Below are 8,184 nucleotides of genomic sequence, written 5' to 3'. Positions count from 1 at the left end.
TATTCATTGTGATTGTTTTTCTTCTGGAGTTCTCACTTTAGCAACTTGGTTTTAATTACACTAACGTCTTTAAGCCAAGTTTTTACTATTTAGCATTGAATTTTGTAGGATCACCTATTCACCCCGCTCTAGGTGCTCTCAATTGGTATCAGAGCTATACTCTTCATCTAAGGGACTAACCGCCCGAAGAGATGGATCCTAAGGGTAAGGGGATGGTGATCAACGACAAGGAGAAGGAGTCCCTCCTCAACGAGCCTAGAGAGGACAAGCCCACTGACTCGGGCTCGAGTCACAATAAGAGGGATGGGAAGAAGAAGAGGCTCATCAAGAAGATTATATACTATGACAGCGACACCTTCTCTTCTTCACCAAGGGATGACGACGACGACGACGCCTCGTCTAAAAAGAAAACGGTTAATCAAAACTACTCCTTTGATTATTCTCGTATTCCATACAATTCAAATGCTCATTTACTTCCTATCCCACTTGGAAAACATCCACACTTCGATGGAGAGGATTACTCATTTTGGAGCCATAAAATGCGTAGTCACCTATTTTCCCTCCATCCTAGCATTTGGGAAATTGTAGAAAGTGGAATGCATTTTGATAGTACAGATAACCCTGTGTTTATCATTGAACAAATTCATAAGTGTGGCAGAACCTCCCAAGTTATTGGGCCCACATGCACCTGTCCTTGTCCCAAGGACCTCAAACGGCTATGTATGTGCACCAAACAACTTAACAGGATCTGTCCGAGTGTCCCAATGACCACGGATAAACCACTTACCGCCAAGATCGTAGGATTAAGTAAACAAAACTCACATACAAACGCTTGCAGCGGAAATAAACTCTTTATTACAAAATGATTACAAGTTTATCAAGATTTTATTATACCTCATCGGAGTGATTACAAAAGAAAGTGTTTCAAAAGAATTACACTTTAAAATGTTATAGAATATTTGTAAATTTGAAATACATGCTAGCTTAAGTGACAATCCTCATTAAAGAAACTATAGAAGGGATATACTTATATAAGAAGGCCGAGCCCACCGGCACTTAGCACCATCCACAACAGAACAAAATTTCAACCTGAAAAACAACAGGGAATAAAACCCTGAGTACGCAATTACTCAGCAAGACTTACCCGACTAAAGAAAAGACTCTCAAGGGTATGCTGGTTTGTCGGGAATCAAGGTAAAGCTTATCAAATTTCAAAGACTCATTTTTGCAGAAAAGCTTACTAGTAGTGGATCCTTATGCCAAAATTTTACATCACAAGTTAAGTACTTTTCCTGAATCTAGATTAGCCTAATCTAGAGCATTCACTTGTCCTATACTAACTTTCTTTTAAAATCAAAATTTTTGTTTCGCTTGTTATCTACGATGAAGGGCAGCGATCCAGTCTTCATATCCGAGAAGTAACGACGATCTGAATCGATTAATACCCAGCTGGGGATCTCCAACCACACGACATATGTAGCACTTAACCCTTGCATATGTCAACCATTCCCACGGATCCTCCACTATATGAACCGGTCCGCGCTACCCGGGAGCACATTACCCTACCATTCAGCTTCTTGCCAGGAGGGTAACTGCTACTCCCACCGTCTCCCACGCCCAGTGCGTGGTTGTCTTTTCACGTATGGAATAGCCGGGTTCAGGCTTACCCATGACGAGGTATGTGGCCAGTTAAAAGGTCCTAGATCATCAGGCCAACAATCGGTACGGTCCTTAATCGACACAGACGGGTGACCTTTCCTGCTCAACTTCTGGTCCCATTTTAAACTATTTCAAAACTTTGGCGCCTGACAGAGGGGCCATGCCTGGATAATGAATTTATCAACGTCTTGAGGCCTTCATTATCCCAAGCCCATTTTCTTGTTTGTAAAAACATGAGTCATAGATTAAAAATATTTTTCTTAATCTATCAGCATGACTAAGCATCTCTAGCTTTTATAAAATAGGTGACAAGATATGGTGATGAATCTTTTCAAGGAATGGTAATGCATCAAGTGTTTAATCAATCAACTTCTACCACCTAATGCAGCATATAAGTGATAAAATTTTGTAAACACAAGGAAGGTGACAAATGCACCGGGGCTTGCCTTATTGCAGAAAAGATCCAAAATCTTTCTACAGTTAGATGGGACTCCACCACTGGATCTACAACACTGGAGCAGACTCCTCTTCAGGAACCACTTCTTGAATTTCAACTTCCTTTTCTGGGAGCTCTACACGAAATGATATGAATATGAATGCTTATGCTTTTGTAATTTGCAAAGAAGATAGCAAAACAACTCTCTAGACTATACCAAAATCAATGGCCTTTTATGTAAACTTGTTTCTTCACCAACTAATTCCTTTCATCCACTGATCGCACCACTACGATTCACACGCACATCACAAAGCCCAAGCTGATGGTGTGAACCACAAGCCAGCTATAAACAGTCGCGGACAATCTTTCCCGGGACATAAAACTATGCTACGATTAATCCAAACACACACGCAACCATGCCAATCACCAAGGTGCAATTACCCAACGACGATAGCAAGTTCTACGGACGCAAAGACGTCGAGTCGGAGGACGGTGCTGTGCTAAGGAGCTAGATAACGTACGACGGCGCGACGACGATGTCTTGATGGTGAGGTAAGGACTCTGGCGTGGAGAGGAGGACTGGGTGCCGGCAAGCTCGCACACCAGGGAGCGCGGCAAGCAGCGGCGTATGTGCAGATGCAGTGATGAGGGAGGTCGAGTAGAGAGAACCGCCGGCGGGCCGGAGCTGCAGGGGATAATGACAACAATAATACTAAGTACATGGTCGGCAGTTCCAAAAAAAAATCTACGGCGAACCCATGAGGCAGGCGCCAGGGAAGACCTGTGCTGAGCGCTGCTGTAGCCTCGGCGAGGTGCTCAGCAGCCACGTATGATGGGGAAAGCCAAGCAGGGTGGAGGCACGACGAAGTGGGGCTTTGTGTGATGAAGGAAGGGAGCTGAGCCGAGCGCTACTGCTGCTGCACGAGGGAGGCACAGTGGGGAAACCAGGAAATCGTCGAGAGCACAAGCAATTCAGTTTGGGCTCCAAACTAGCATAACAAGAGTTGGCTTAATGGAGGTCGGGCAGGGGCTATTTCAGAGGGAAAATGAGAATTAACAATCCCCAACACACACCTGCATGTTTACCACGCAAGGTGGAAGCTCAGGGAAAAAGTCCAGCACACCTTTACTGCATGTATGACACCTCATCAACAGTGAAGCAGCTGAATCATCCAAGAGATAGGCTTTGCACCCTTCCTGCATCTATCCTCGGGGTGGTGAATTTTTGACAATAAACTTTCCTTTCTCATAAGTCTCTTTTGGGCTGGCATATCCTAGAATTCCCTATATCAATTTGGTGGATGGAGATACTTCCATCAGATTATTCTGAAACTGCTCCTGCTGTTTTACTCGACTGAAACCTCAAGTTCAGCTCCCCTTTTCTCTTTATTCTTAACACAACATGCCCACTTCATTGCCCCAAGATTATTCAGTAAACATAGCTTTTCCCGGTTACTGTAGTTTGTATAGGCTAAAAAGACCTATAATCAAATCTAGAGTACCCACAAGTGGGGTACATTACTCTGAGCTCGAACTTCCTTATCTGAACCAATCAACAGCCATTAACGTCTGACAGAGCCATTTTGTGACCCCTTTTCTCCTAAGTTTATGTAGTACCAGGTCCAGATGACTTAAAGGAATTTATGAACCTATACATGATCTCCCATTTTGCTTCAAAACTCTCAATTCAAAACCACAGGGATTGGCTGCACAGGGACTCTAAACTGAGCACCAACACTGAGATTCAGTCTCTGCCAGTTACTATTTCTAGTCTGAAATTTCAGACTACACTAACTGCTCTGAACTTCTTCAGTTCGACTGCAGAGCCAGATTCATCCTTCTTTTGCTCCCATTTCTTCATAGAGACAGAGCTACCTCCCCACATCAACTTGCACACTAATATATGTTCTTCAACTCTGCTTATAATGATATGGCTTAATACTCCAAGGATTAGTCACAAAATAGCTCCAAAAATTTGGAAAATCACACTGGATCAAAGCTACAGTTGACTGAATAACCTTCTGTCACCGCAGACTGAAAGTCCAACTTTGGACAACCATTACTTCACTTTTGGTGTGGGATCACACCCAACATACTTAAAGGTACTTATTCACTAACATATGGTCTTCAAACTTTCTACAAAAACTTCAGTCCAAAACCTTATTGATTAAGCAGAACAAGCTCCCCAAACAGCACTCCCAACACTGATTTAGAATTCAGACACTATGCAAAATCTGAAAAATCTAGAAGTCTGACAGCCCCTATTTTAAGCAACTATTGCTCCACTTTTTATGCAGTACCAAGCCAACCTTCCTTAAAGGAACTTGTTCACTGATATACACTCTTCAACTTTGACACAAGTAGTATGGCTCACAACTCTATGGATTAAACTCAAAAGGGTTTCCAAATTGCACCAAAACACACAGTTTCAGGTTCTGGTTTTTCACTAAGTCTGAAATCCAGAACAGCACATTGCATCTTTGGGCCATTGTTTCTCCCAGTTCCATACATCTTTAGGGGCATAACCTTTAACCAAACTTATACACCAACATGTGGTATTCCACCTTGGTACATAAACTTTAACCCATAGCTGTATGTATCAGCCACTAACAGGCCTCCAAGTTTGCTTCAGAATATAAAATCTTCAGTTTCAGAGATTGCACTAAGTCTGAAACTCCACAAGTATTACAACCCCATTTTGGACTAGTTTTACACCCAGTTTCACATGGTTTTAGGGACAGGTTGTCTGAGCAAATTTGTATCCCTAGTGTAGCTCTACAACCTTATTATAATGTCCACCTTCAAACCGTTCATAGATCAAAAGTTATGAGGACCCAAAAACAGCTAGTTGATATTATTTTCAGCAAACTTCAAATCTGATTCAAAATTGATTTAAGCATATTACTCCAACTTTTCCTCTAAAACATGGAGTTCTCCATACATGAAAGTTGTTCAGCTCTCCAAACTCTACAACTTTGATATATGGATCTTTAGCAAATTCTCTCTAGATTTAAAATTCCACTTTGGGCTACTTTAGTGTTTCATTTGAGATTGCTTTTCTCCAGACAAATCTCACCAGTCTGATCCCTTACTTAAAGCAAGATTACACTTCACCTCAAAGTTCAATTTTAGTACTTGGATTTCATGGCCAAGACATTTTTAGCTTGGAAGTAGTTTGCTTTCACTCGACCACTCACTAACTCTTCAAACTCCTTTGGCTCTCAACAAGACAACACACCACATATGGTTTGAAAATTTTGACCTAGTGAAATGCATTCTAGGTGTATCAATCAAAATGATGCTGATGCATATGATGACATGCCAAGGTTTTAGTTCTCGTAACACCAGGGGTGTTACAATAAGAATGCCCCAGCCACTACTGTTTTGCTAGCATCTCTATGCAGGGATGAATATAACAAGCTCAGCGGCTTGGACAACGCTAAACAAATCCGGGACACCCTCAAGATTTCTCACGAGGAGAATGATGCCACTATGATCACCAAAATGGAACTGGTGGAAGGCGAGCTGGGGAGATTTGTGATGATAAGGGGAGAAGAGCCAACACAGACATACAACAGGCTAAAAACCCTTGTCAACAAAATCCGAAGCTACAGGAGTACAAGATGGACGGATCATGATGTCGTCCGACTCATGCTCAGGTCATTTACGGTTCCCCCATCTTGTAAATCTTATTCGTGAAAACCCTAGGTACACCAAGATGACAGCCGAGGAAATCCTCGAAAAATTTGTGAGCGGGCGCATGATGGTGAAAGAAGCACGATATGTGGACGATGCCTTGAATGGTCCACTTCCCGTCAACGAGCCGTAGCCTGTTGCTCTCAAAGCAACTAGCAGCAAGGAGGCGCTACCTAGCAAAGTAGCACAAGTGGAGGCTACCGGGCTTAATGAGGATGAGATGGCGCTCATCATCAAACGCTTCAAGACCGCACTAAAAGGACACAAGGAGTACCCCAACAAGAACAAGTCAAGGGGAAAACGCTCCTACTTCAAATGCGGTAAGACTGGTCACTTTATTGCACAATGCCCCGATAACGATAATGACCAGGCACAAGAGAAGCATGGGAAGATGGAAAAGAAGAAAAACTATAGGAAGGCCAAAGGCGAGGCGCACATCGGGAAGGAATGGGACTCCGACTGTTCTTCATCCGACTCCGAAGATGAAGGACTAGTTGCCTCGGCCTTCAACAAATCTTCACTCTTCCCCAACGAACGCCATACGTGCCCTATGGCTAAGGATAAGAAGGTATGTATTCGAGACACTCCCAAATATACCTCTTCTAGTGATAAAGAATCGTCTGATGATGAAGTAGATTATACTGATTTGTTTAAGGGATTAGACAGAACTAAGGTAGACAAAATAAATGAATTAATTGATGCTCTTATTGAAAAGGATAGATTGCTAGAAAAGCAAGAAGATATTTTGTATGAGGAACATGATAAATTTATTAGTATCCAAAAATCTCTTGCTATAGAAGTCAAAAAAAATGAAATACTATCCTCTGAATTGTCTACCTGTCATGAATCCATTTCTAGCTTAAAGAATTTAAATGATGATTTGAATGCTAAGCTAGAGAAAGTAAATGAAACTAGTTCATGTGTAGAGCATGTTGTTATTTGCAGTAGATGTAAAGACCTGGATGTTGATGCTTGTAATAAATATGCTTCTTCCATTATTAAGTTAAACAATGAGGTTGCAAGTCTTAATGCTCAACTTAAGACTTGCAAGGATAACTATGAGAAGTTAAAATTTTCTAGGGATGCCTACACTATTGGTAGACACCCCTCAATTAAGGATGGACTTGGTTTTCAAAAGGAAACCAAGAACTTAACAAGCCAAAGGACTTCCGGTCTCAACAAGGAGAAAGGGAAGGCCCCTATGGCTAGCAGCTTGTATTCTTCACATGATCAAAAGAACCATGCTTATCTTTATGCTCATGCGAAGAAAATTTCTCATCATGATAAATATTATAATCATGTTGCTTTACCTACTTATCATGATTCACATGCTATGTTTGCTTCTAGTTCCACATATGTTCATGATAAGAGTAGGCCTAGGCACAATCATACTATTTCTCGTGCACCTAGGAAAGTTTACACTGGTCCAACTACTATGTATCAAACATGTAATGCTTCTTTTGTATTGTTATGGAAAAATGCCAAAGTAGTTGCTAGAAAATTGGGATCTAAATACAAGGGAGACAAAAATTGCATCTAGGTTCCAAAAGTTGTTGTAACTAACCTTGTAGGACCCAACAAGAGTTGGGTACCTAAAACCCAAGCTTAATTGCCTTGCAGGTTTATGCATCCGGGGGATCAAGCTGGATTATCGATAGCGGATGCACAAACCACATGACGGGGGAGAAGAAAATGTTCACTTCCTATGTCAAAAACAGGGATTCCCAAGACACCATCATTTTTTGGAGATGGGAATCAAGGCAAGGTTAAAGGATTGGGCAAGATAGCCATCACAACCGAGTACTCAATATCAAATGTGTTTTTAGTAGAGTCGCTTGGGTATAATTTATTGTCTGTAAGTCAATTGTGTCAAATGGGCTACAATTGTTTATTTACAAATATTGATGTATCTGTCTTTAGAAGGTGTGATGGTTCATTAGCTTTTAAGGGTGTATTAGACGGCAAGTTCTATTTAGTTGATTTCTCAAACGAGAATGCAGATCTAGATGCATGCTTAATCGCTAAGACTAATATGGGCTGGCTTTGGCATCGCCGTATAGCACATGTTGGGATGAAGAACCTTCATAAACTTATAAAGGGAGATCATGTGTTAGGACTAACAGATATCTGTTTTGAGAAAGACAGACCTTGTATAGCATGCCAGGCAGGAAAGCAGGTGGGAGGCACTCATCACAGCAAGAATGTGATGACGACATCAAGACCACCGGAGCTCCTACACATGGATCTCTTCGGCCCGTTGCCTATCTCAGCATCAGGGGAAGTAAGTATGGTCTTGTTATTGTAGATGACTTTTCCCGCTTCACTTGGGTGTTCTTTTTACAGGATAAATCTGAAACCCAAGTAACCCTAAAGCGCTTCCTAAAGAGAGCTCA

The sequence above is a fragment of the Zea mays genome, chromosome 7 (assembly GCF_902167145.1).
Source record: "Zea mays cultivar B73 chromosome 7, Zm-B73-REFERENCE-NAM-5.0, whole genome shotgun sequence".
Taxonomy (NCBI): domain Eukaryota; kingdom Viridiplantae; phylum Streptophyta; class Magnoliopsida; order Poales; family Poaceae; genus Zea; species Zea mays.
This window is presented reverse-complemented; position numbering follows the sequence as displayed.